At 43.9% G+C, this 12,396-nt stretch overlaps 1 pseudogene across 1 annotated transcript in view; it reads right to left on the bottom strand.

The window, feature by feature from the left end:
* Window positions 1-775: 775 nt before the first annotated feature.
* Window positions 776-12,396, bottom strand: part of LOC308284849 (tumor susceptibility gene 101 protein-like) — a 133,576-nt pseudogene continuing 121,955 nt past the window's right edge. The window contains exons 4-5 of the transcript in view: window positions 1,807-2,423; window positions 776-1,271 (exon numbers count right to left, since the gene is read on the bottom strand). The product of the transcript in view is annotated as a tumor susceptibility gene 101 protein-like (transcript). The remainder of the gene's footprint in view (window positions 1,272-1,806; window positions 2,424-12,396) is intronic.

Genomic DNA, 12,396 nt, shown 5'->3' with positions numbered 1-12,396 from the left:
GAAAACCCCTGTTCTAGAGTTCTCAATGGGCCTGAAAATTAAGGACCCTAACTGGGCACTAACTGGGCCCTAACTGGTCCGGCCCGAGGCCCTTCCTGCCCCGACTATTTAGCATACGTTTTAGCCTCTACCCGGCCCGAGGCCCTACCCGGCCCGACTAATTAGCATGCATTTTAGGCCCTACCCTACCGTAAATGTCGGTCGGATTCGGGTATGGTCAGGTTCAGGCAGAATTTGAGAACTCTAATATTTTCCCAAATATGGATGAGCTGGGATGAGGTTTCACGCACTGTGACACACATGGGCTTAATATTGATGACATCAGGGATCTCCATATATGGGCATAAAAGGACAGAAGTTGAGGTATGACAAAGGTGGAGAAGGATGTGTGCATTTCTAGGGGGTCGTCATGGTCACAGCCTCTGCCACCCTCCAGTTTGTCCCCATATCACCCCTGTCCCCCATTTCCACTCCCCTGTGCCTTGCCGTGATTGCTTCGAGCGGACTCATCTGCTTGAATGCTTATTCCTTGTCGGATCATTGTCTTGGTTTTGTTGGTCCGTCTTTTCTGTTTCAGTTAAGTTTCAGAGTTCAGTGTTCCTGTATTTATTGTTAGTCTAGTGTTGTGTTTGTAGTTAGTGAGCTTGTGTAATGTGTGTGACTGTGTTCTGTACTTTCTGTACAGTAATGTCTTCGTTAATCGTTCATCTTGCTTCCTGCGTTTGGTTTTGGGTTTTGAGTTCCTGATTTTGGGTCCTGCCTTTAAGTTCGAGAATCATTCCTGACAGTAGAGGTCAATGACCTCTAGGTCACTGAGGCCGCTGGTCTTGCGGGCTTTCTCTATGAGGGCCCGGAGCTTGAACTGCTTCCAGGAGACGCTCATGCTTGAGGAAAACCTCTAAGTCTATGACCGCCCTGCGGAGGGCCTCTCCCAGGTAGAAGACGGCGTCCTCGATTGCGTTCTCCTCCGCAAACAGATTCAGGATCTGTTTGTACAGCGGCACTGTGGGAACGATCACATCATCGATGCTATTGCACTCTGCAGGCTCTCCATCATTTCTAGCGCCTTGCTCAGTTCCTCTCAATGTTCTCATCTACCGCGGCCGTTTCCTGCTCCATTCGTGAGTACATCTCCTCCTTAATCTTCCAGCGGAGCTCGTTGGTCATGGCAGAAATCAGAGATGCGTGGATGGTGTCCTCACGAATTGGGCCGTCTCTGCTGGGGCCCACTGTGGAGACGGGGATTTGAGGAGGGTAGTGTACAGGGCCCACTGTGGAGACGGGGATTTGAGGGTAGTGTACAGGGCCCACTGTGGAGATGGGGATTTGAGGAGGGTAGTGTACAGGGCCCACTGTGGAGATGGGGATTTGAGGAGGGTAGTGTACAGGGCCCACTGTGGAGACGGGGATTTGAGGAGGGTAGTGTACAGGGCCCACTGTGGAGACGGGGACTTGAGGAGGGTAGTGTACAGGGCCAGCTGTGGAGATGGGGATTTGAGGAGGGTAGTGTACAGGGCCCACTGTGGAGATGGGGATTTGAGGAGGGTAGTGTACAGGGCCCACTGTGGAGACGGGGACTTGAGGAGGGTAGTGTACAGGGCCAGCTGTGGAGATGGGGATTTGAGGAGGGTAGTGTACAGGGCCCACTGTGGAGATGGGGATTTGAGGAGGGTAGTGTACAGGGCCCACTGTGGAGACGGGGATTTGAGGAGGGTAGTGTACAGGGCCCACTGTGGAGACGGGGACTTGAGGAGGGTAGTGTACAGGGCCAGCTGTGGAGACGGGGACTTGAGGAGGGTAGTGTACAGGGCCAGCTGTGGCTGGATATGAGTTCCCCACAGGGTATTGGTACCCTCCAGGGTAACTGGCAGGGTTGGGGTTTGGTCCATAAAATGCGACTCCAATCCCAGGCATGTACCGGTATGCAGGCGCAGGGGGTCGTGCTGCCTGGAAGGCTTGGTATGGCGTATGGGGTATTGGAGTTGTGGGCCAAGAGTAGACAGGCGGTTCCTCCCCAAACACCACAATCATCACCTGGATCAGGCCGTACAGATCTGACGCTGGGTGTTTCCACTCGTGTAGATATGGCAGAAAGATTTTGCCATTGTCATCAACGTATTTACCAGGTGTGATCCTCATGGTACTTGTAGGCTTCACAAAACATATGGGAGCGTTGTGTGGGTACGTGTCTAGTAGCCAGAGGCACACTGGGATGTTGTACACCTGACTTTTGTAGCTGATTGGGACTGTTCCTCTTAAACTCATCAAGTCTCTTGTGGAACCATCATTGAAGACATAGGCATCCATAACAGGGTGCAGGTCCTTGTACTGGGAGATGACGTTCATTATCTCACGGATGGTCAAGTCTCTATATTTGCACTGCTTCAGCAACCTCATCAGGGCACCTTCATTGACTTCATCAACTGTAATGTTTGACACAATACACCATAAAGTATGAAAACAAATGAATGAACAGACTATAACATAATAGCCACACCATAGAACAACCTGTCACAATATATCTACACTCCCTCAGTGACGTATGACTTACATGTATATCGTCGTTGTCGGGTGGAAACCTTGTTGCGACCGTTAGGGAGCAGTTTACTATGAAAACCTCCACCGGCCGTCCGTCCGTCACACGTCACACGTCACACCTTTGCCCTGCTCATATCTCCGCATCAGTATGACATCACACCACATGTGTACACAAACCTTTGTGTACGTTGCTGTGGCAACAGTCTGTTGTTGCTGGTTTGTTAGTGTACGTTAGCAACCACCTTAGCAACCATGGTTTTACCCTAGCAACCAACTGTTTACCCTAGCAACCAACTGTTTACCATAGCAACCATGTTTTTTTACCCTAGCAACCAACTGTTTACCATAGCAACCAGATACGCAGAGCAGGGATCTCCATATATGGGCATAAACAGGTGACATCACACTGATGTCAGATACTCAGAGCAGGGATTTCTCCATAATATATGGGCATAAAAGGGATTCTGTTAGAGATCTCCATATATGGGCATAAAAGGGATTCTGTTAGGGATCTCCATATATGGGCATACAAGGGATTCTGTTAGGGATCTCCATATATGGGCATAAAAGGGATTCTGTTAGGGATCTCCATATATGGGCATAAAAGGGATTCTGTTAGGGATCTCCATATATGGGCATAAAAGGGATTCTGTTAGGGATCTCCATATATGGGCATAAAAGGGATTCTGTTAGGGATCTCCATATATGGGCATAAAAGGGATTCTGTTAGCTGTTAGTGATCTCCATATATGGGCATAAAAGGGATGGTGTTAGGGATCTCCATATATGGGCATAAAAGGGATTCTGTTAGGGATCTCCATATATGGGCATGAAAGGGATTCTGTTAGGGATCTCCATATATGGGCATAAAAGGGATGGTATCCCAGATGATGCCCTGTTAGGAGATCCACACTAACATAATCCATATATGGTCCTACCGACAGCTGCTATAAGCCAACCCTGGCGATAAGGTCTGAGTCGAAGAAATGCTTCTTTCCTGGCAAGAATTGCCCCTTTATACTGTAGGGCTCGTTTGTGTATTGTATGACATCACGCCACATCATCGGCTGAGGACTGTGTGATGTCATCATATCTCCATATATGGAGACATAAGTTGCTCATGCCCAAATATGGGCTGGTGAGGTCAGACTTAGTGTGATGCGTAGGTTATCTCCATACATGGAGATTCAACTTCAATGAGTAACCATGGCAAACTGTCAACTGCCCGTATGTCTTGATAATTGGTAAAACAAACTGTTGGCCTATTACGGTCGCTTATCTCCCGATTAGGGAGTCTTACTGGTATCTCCAAGTTTCAAATGTGTACGTTCTTTCGCAAAGTAAAGCCCTGCTTCATCATACAAGGCTGTCCCACAAAAGTAGTGAAAACAGCAGATTTACAAGCACACAACGCCTTGCACTGCGAGGCGCTGTGTGCTTGTAGATCGGCTGTTTTCACTAGTTTAAATCAGTTTTAAAATGATAAATGCAAAACGAACGTGACGTTGTAGAGTGCGTTCAGTGTGGCTTATTTATGAACGACCAGTTTAGAGGCAGCTGTGAGCTTTTTCACTCTGAACTCCGAAGGTAAACTTTCTGAAAAGCAGCAGTTGCTAACGTAACGTTGCTATTGAAAGGAGATGTAATTCATAACATTGGCATACCTGCTGTTAGTTTACATGTTGATGTGTGTGAAACTATCAAGCCCAAACGACCAATAAAGCTGTAAATGCTGCATTTTGAGGTCATTTCCTCCATTGTTCACAGCTGAGAACCGCTCGAGACACGGCCATGAAAACCAACCAATCAAAACACCGCACTGACGCACCACACTGCCAAACCCCATCTTCTGAGTAGAGTCGGTGAGTGCGTGCACTCAGCACACCGGTGCGCCATGCACTGGATTTCCGAACGACAACGCACCAAGTGCACCGAATAAACAAACGACAACATGGCACACCAGTGCGTTGAGTGCGGATTCCCGAACACACCCAAGGTTTCACGCTGGACAACGACGATATGAGCGTCATGAATGCCATATTTGGGGGAAGACCAACATGAACCTTGCAACACCATCAGGGGCTTTCTCTAGTCTAATTACTGATGAATTAATCTATATATCTGAAATATAATGCCCACAAACTGTCCAGTATTTTGAGTGTTGCATGCATTAGTATTGCTTTACCTCAGGTGAAGGAGTTTAAGTGTCTCTGGGTCTTGTTCACGAATGAGAGAAAGGGGAAGACGGAGAAGAAGATCAGCCGGAGAATCAGAGTAGCAGGAGCGGTTTTGCAGTCACACTGTTGTGAAGAAAAGAGTTGAGCCGTAAGGAAAAGCTCTCTGTCTACTGTGCGATTTTCGTTCCTACTCCCACATATAGTCATGAAGTGTGGGTCATGACCGAAAGTATAAGATCACGGGTACAAGCGGCTGAAATGAGTTTTCTCGGGTGGCTGGTATCTCCCTTGGAGATAGGGTGAGAAGTTCACCCGAGAGAGAATCGCTGCTAGAATCGCTGCTCCTACACTTGGAAAGGAGTGCAGCTTAGGTGGTTCGGGCAAGTACAGATGCCTCCCGAGCGCTGTCCGTCCGTCACATGTCACGCTGAGGCGTGACGCCTCATCTCACGCTGAGGCGTCATCAATACACGTCCTTGTCCCTTTTATGTCCACATATATTAAGCCCATATCTGGGAATGCCCATATATGGACATATTGTGTCAGTCTCATGTGGTCTATGACGTCAGACATCTATGATGTAAGACGTCAGTCATCTCCATATTTGGGAAAATATGGCCACGTTTTGTCCAACTTAAATAACCAACCAGGTCTGTGCATTTTTTTGGTCAAAGTTGATTCCATGCCAAAGCGCCAGTGCTTGCCAAGCAGTCTGCCGTCACCCAGGCGGATCATCGCAGATGCGTGCATGCGCCCATGTGTGCGACCTCGCCGCTTCTCGCCCTTAGGGTGTCTTACTAGTAAATGTATCTGTATGATCCCCAATGAAAACACGTCTAAACCTGTCATCCTGTTGGGCCGCATTAGCTTCCTGTTTGCTGCTACAGTCCTTTTCAGTCTTAAATATTTCATTGCACAATTTGGTATATGCACATACGCCATTTTGTTCTACTTCCGGGTGTCTTTCGACTTCCTTCACAGGTGTTACTGATGATACTAATTAAGGCTCTGTTTGATTTACAGTGGTTCTTTAATTTCAAAGACCCCCATAACTCTGTACAAATGGAATCAACAAATGGAATCAAATGGACCCTTGCGGGGCCATTTGCTTCCATTTGTACACTCTCAGAGTTACACAACTGTATGGGGACATTTGGAACCCACTCAAGGACACTTTGAAACCCACTGGTGTAGCAGAGTGTTTCCAGTGAGCCAACATGCACAATATCAGCACCCTGACTCTGTTTGACCAGAATGGAACAGAGCCTTCATTAGTATCATCAGTAACACCTGTGAAGGAAGTCGAAAGACACACAGAAGTAGAACAAAATGGTGTATGTGCATATACCCAATTCCATTGTTTCTTTTGGGGGAGTGGGAGTGATAGAGATCAGGAGGATGATGGTAATCTCCATCCAGGAAACGTATGATTCAACCGTTTTATAACCAACTCAAGATATTGGCCTTCATGCATCATCTTAACAATACATTATTTCAAGAAGTAGCTGTGTTATTCTTTCAGATACTAGTCTAGACTTGACTGTCACATTGCAATTAAGTGTGCCTACTGTAAATTTCACCCCCAAGGAAATCATACTGTCACTCTTTTTAATTTGTCTTCATCCGATGGCAGATTTCAAACTCCATCTGAGTCCCATTAAGCAGTGGCAGAATTGCACTTGTTTCATTTCCCTGTCATATGGTATGACAGATGCAGGAATTAGAGATGTTTTTTTAGCATGTGGTATAATGACTTATCCCTAATATGTCTGAATTGAAATGTTGAAAATATAGCGTTGTCTTCTTAAAAATTAGTCTATGCCTTTTTCACAATGTACAGCCTGTTACTCAGAAGGCCTAAGAGAATTGTGACAGGGGGCTATGGGGGAGGCTTTTTGATGCAGATGCCAGCTCCAAATCTGTAGACTGTAGGTGATTGGATAGGGTTTTTGTGAGGCTGAAGACACGTTCCAGCATAGTGACATCAAGAACAAACTGTCCCTATAGTATGGTTACTGTAGAAGACAGTCAATTGTCTTTCACATATTAATTTCATTTATTTATTCCATAAATATTTGTCATCACAATTGTGTTTGTGGGGAGGGGGGCTTAGGGGGGGCTAGTCCTTCACCACCAGGACTGTACTGTAGCACTTTGAGATTTGCTATATAAATAAAATGTATTATTATTATTATTATTATTATTATTATTATTATTATTATTATTATTATTATGGGAGGCTTCCATCTCTGTTCTGGAAGTCTCTATGATGTACAGTATACAGTAGGCCTATATGGGGCTGGGAGGGAGGCGAGTTGTCCGAGATTCACTGACAGGTGACAGACCAATGTCACAAGCTTGGACAGATAGCTGTCAACATAGCTGTCCAGAATTACTGTGAGATCTGGACTCACATGGTCAGTATGCTCAGTGAACACGGCAGAGAGGCTTAAAGGGATATTCCACTTTCAACAGGAGCAGTGGAAGGGCTTCTCTCCACATACACACCCATTGTAACTTCAAACTCCATTTTAACAATTTTGCTGACATTTTAAACATAGCTGTAGTAAGCAGCTGCCAAATTGTCCTTACCTTTAGTAGAAGTGTAGACTCGGTGACAGCTTTCGAATAAAAAAACCCCCATTGAAATAGACATATCCGTTGCCACGCTTATCCGCCAGTGTTTACATGAAAAAACATTGAAAAAAGCCAGCTGTGCGCTATGGTAACACGTGGACACGTTCGCGCACATAGCAAACGATATGTGCGCAGATCATATGCCAGGCGGGTAGAGGAATCAAACAGCTACAAAATAAAAAATAAAACGTGTGAAAAAATACCATTCTATGGCCATGCAGTCAGCTCACTTGTTTACAATGAAAAGCTATGCGAACGGAGCTGCGACTGGACGTCAGACCGGATATGGAAACCTAGATCCGGTCCAAACGGGAAATACGACCGGATACAGTTAGGGGGCGGGCCTACAGTCTCCGAAACGGCTATATACAGCGATCATACTTTTAATCGTTTCATAATGATTAAAGCTAATTAAATTTCCGGCAACGACGGGCATCGCAGAGAGGTACAGCGGGAAATCTCCGGTTTCGACGGGGATCGCAGAGTATGAGTTAACCATGATAGATTCATTAAAAACAACCATTATTTTTTTCTGGTGACTCATACTACCCTCCTAATACGTGAGCAGGCCGTGTTTTTTTCGATAACCTTTTTCATTTATTTTTAATAATTATTTGGGAAAATGGAAAAAATTAAATACAAAGAAATATTTATAAAATTATTAAAAATAAATGAAAAAACTAAGTTATCGAAAAAACACGTCCTGCTCACATATTAGGAGGGTAGTATGAGTAACCAGAAAAAAATAATGGGTGTTTTTAATTAATCTATCATGGTTAAAATAAAGTTTGAAGTTACAATGGGTGTGTGTGGGGAGAGGCCCTGGGCCTGGAGGGCCTGGTAACATTTACATCAAATATCTAAATATTCAATCACGCTAATTAAAAACTGTTCAGGGTGTTCATATAAGCCTGATTAGATGATTAAATTAACAAAAGTTTTTTTGAAAGTGAAATATCCCTTTAATACTATACAGCAGTCTCATTAGATATAATATTGTCAAATATTAGAGGCAGGAATTTAGAAAATAGCCGATCTACATGCTGCTCACAACGCGGCGTTGTGAGCATGTAGATCGGCTATTTTCACAATAGAACCGTGTTACACAAAATGAAATGTCTCAACTCTTAGTGCTCGTCAGGGTGGGGGGTCCCCAGTTAAAATATGATTATTTTTGGGGTCGCAGCCTGAAAAGGTTGAGAACCATTGCTGTACAGGATGTGCTTCAGACAGCATCCAGACGGTGATCTTTGAAGCTGTCTCCGGAGTCCAGAATATAGGTACAGTATAACCGCTCCTGCTGCGATGAGATGAGATGTGTTGTGAATTCTAATGTGGGGCTGTTAGAAGTTAAAAACACCCCCATCTGTTTCATGGCCAAGTCCATGGCTGTCGGGTTGACTTCCACAGTTCCTCGAGCTTCGCTGCTTTTTAAGTCCAAAAGGCTTATAATCGGTCAGTTACTTCCTTTAACAGTTGGGGGACTCAGAGGCGTGTTAAAGGTGCATTGGAATATTTAAACGTTTGAAACATCACCCGAGAACACAGCCCCGCTAAGTTAGACACGTTTGATTCCACACATTAGCATTTCTCAAAGAGCACTCCTGAAGGGCTGGGGTTGTATGGGGTTGAATTTCACAGAGAAGTGTCGGAATTTGAATAAAATAAAAGTTCCATTCATTATCTGTAAAAGAGTTTTATTCCTGTGTTCTAATTCTGAACCTGGCCCACACGTTCAGCAAGGGGGACAGGCCATTTATAAGGACATAATAAATGTTACATTCATCAGGGATGCAAAATGCTCCCATTTGTTACTGTGAAGCTGTGCCCAGCTTAGTAACTGGGTGATTTATCCCTGAGGCTTAGTCAGAAGTCAGAGGTACGAAGGTTAAATTCAAAGAGCAATGTGCCACAGAATGGAATACTTGCTGTGGACTGAAGACTCACCTCTTCACACTCCACCTAAACCCATAGCACTACTGTAACACTCCCTTTCCCTCAATGACCATACATGAAGCTAGATAGCATTTTTAGGTTTTAGAAACGTTTTTTTTATTTTTTATTTTTTTTATTTTTTTTACTGATAGGTGCGTGGTCTACCTATGTTATTGTTTTTCTAGATTGATATTCCTATGCATTTGTTATATTGTTGTTGATGTACTGACATATTATCTTGCTTATTATATTGATGTGAAAAAGCATCTGCTAAATGCCTAAATTGTTACCCCACAATGAGTTACATTACATATACCGTATATACTTGGTTGTACACGGACACCGGAAATAGCAGATCTGCAAGCTTTGCTATTTCCAAAATGTTTTAACTATAAAATGTTTGTTTCCTCATCTGTTTAACTCTTTTACTGCTTCGGACGTCTGTACGCTGATGAGGGGTCGCGTGGGTGTGTACAGTAACGTGTCTCCCGTAACGCTGCTCTCAAAAATCCACTGCACGTCAACAATATAGGAGTCCCAAATCACTTCCTGTCTGTTTTCTATGGACAGGAGCTAGACAGCGCATTGCTATGCTCTGGACCACGGCAAGCAGCGTGGGCCAATTCCATTCCATTCGTTGCATAAGGCTGCCCTCTGCCGCCAGCTAGGCCAAAGTACACATAAATTATGAACGTTGTATTGTAAAAATATATATTTTTAAAATATCAATAGATCATTTTCTATAACATCGCAAAGGTAAGCTGTTTTTTGCTGGCACCAGCCCCAATAAATAAATTATAACATCTGGCAGTAGAACTGTTAATAGCCGTTGAACAGTTGCATGCAGTCCTCCACTCCTCAATGATAGCCTACTAGTTTTGCAGAATATTTGGCACACCATATTGGAAAGTAAAGCTGGCTTGTCAAAGCTATTTTTCAACCTGCGTCAACGGTCTCCCTTGATGTCATTTTGTAATTATGAATTGCGGTGTGACCGCTGATTAATCATATGACAGTGTTGCATCGCGTTATTTGTTAATGTATTTATTATTAGCTTGGACTGTCAGGCAGGCAGATGGCATGTGCAGGAGGTGGGAGGGAGATCAGCGGAAGGAAAAGATTACATATTATAAATGCATATACAGTATGATTTATTATCTAATTTGAACATAATTATGAAACAACCACATCCGCTGCAGTAATGGTACACAGCAACAAGGTAACCAGGTATAAGACTGATTCAATCTTTCTTAAACAGATCACACATGATGTGAATAACAAATCCAACAGGAAGTTGGAGTCCGCTCCGGCACCCCGCTGAGCTGCACAGTTCCGTACTTAATGTTCTGCCGCAGATTCTATCCAGTCCAGAGGATTTGTTGATCTTTGCAGACCCGAGGCAGTTCAGCACATCGTGTGCCTCTGAAGTGTGAGAGGTTGGCCAATGTGAGGCTCTCTCCCTGAGCTCCATTATCTCCCCACATTTCTCAAAGAGACGCATAAAAAAGATTTTTACATTCCATTTCCCAGAAGACCATGTACTGTATGTGTGGGACAGTAGGTCTTAAAGGAAGGGCTTGAGTCGCGGGGACTGCAAGAGGATCGCAGAGTCTGTGTCACCACCGATGCCTCCGAAATACATCCGAGCACCAGAACTCATTGACTGGACCATGCTACGATGTTGTCGTCTGATGTCGGATGACACATGATGTGAATAACAGCTATTTTGCCAAATCCAACAGGAAGACTGATATTATGTTCATTTCAGCCATGTTGTGCAGTGAAAACATCACTTGAAAGCCCATAATTTGAGCCAAACCTTTCTTCTTCTAAGTGGGAACTAATATAAACCAATTGTTTGAAAATTAAATATATAAAAAATGAATAAAAAGGATTCTAAACTCTGAGGAAATAATTATCTTTGTTCTTCAAAGTCTTCTCATCTGCGTTACATTCCCCGCTTTTATAAACATTCACTCTTTACTATTATGTGCGTGTTCGCACGTGTGTGTGCGTGTGTGCGTGTGTGTGTGCGTGCGTGTGTGCGTGTGTGTGTGTGTGTGTGTGTGTGTGTGTGTGTGCACACATCTGTTTCTTCTGCTCAGGCTCTTCTCAAGGGATCTCAATCTTTGCAGCTTCATTAACTTGAAGCCCAGCGTCTGAATTTTTCATTTGTTTGCAGATGAAAAGCCGCTTTCTTCCGTTTATTTATTTATTCACTTTTAATCGTGAGCGATATGAAGAAGCAAGACCTGGGGAAGAAAAAAAATAAAAAATAAAAAAAAATAAACAGACCACCACAGAATATGTAAAATTAACCTGGCTTGTACCCCTTTCCAAAGTTCTCTGAGAGGTGAGTGAAACACTAGGTGTTGTGCAAATTACGACCACCTTGTCCACATGTTTTTTTTTCCACTAAAAGACGGAGTGCCTTGTAATTATTTTCTTTGTAATTCTGCAGTCAATTTTCAATTCAAATGAGCTTTATTGGCATGAGAAAACATACGTTTATGTATATTACCAAAGCAAAGCAAGCAGTCAACAACATTGGGAGTTAAGCAGTTTTTTTGTTCATATATTCCTACCTGTATTACCAAAGAGCACCTGTCTATTAGACCCCACTGATCCCTGCAGCACTTTTTTTTTAATAGTATAGTCAAGTTTTTGTTTTAGTTTTTTTTTTGTCCTGACTATTCCAGTTTCCTGTCAATCTCCACTGTACTGCAGAAAAGCCCCCCCAAATATCTTAAAAAAAGAATACTAGTGTTCATATGGTTAAGGATACATTACAGGCCAGTATTCTTTGGTGCCTCTTGTGGAAGTACTCCCTGATCCAGCAAGGATTGAAGCAGCCGCTCTGGCACCCCGCTGAGCTGCACAGTTCCGTACTTAATGTTCTGCCGCAGATTCTATCCAGTCCAGAGGATTTGTTGATCTTTGCAGACCCGAGGCAGTTCAGCACATCGTGTGCCTCTGAAGTGTGAGAGGTTGGCCAATGTGAGGCTCTCTCCCTGAGCTCCATTATCTCCCCAGTGAAGTCACATTTCTCAAAGAGGCGAATAAAAACGATTTTTACATTCCATTTCCCAGAAGACCATGTATGTGTGGG

The sequence above is a fragment of the Nannobrachium achirus genome (assembly GCF_963921795.1).
Source record: "Nannobrachium achirus genome assembly, chromosome: 5".
Classification (NCBI taxonomy): domain Eukaryota; kingdom Metazoa; phylum Chordata; class Actinopteri; order Myctophiformes; family Myctophidae; genus Nannobrachium; species Nannobrachium achirus.
Note: the sequence above shows the minus strand (reverse complement) of the source record. Positions and strands in the feature narration are given on the sequence as shown.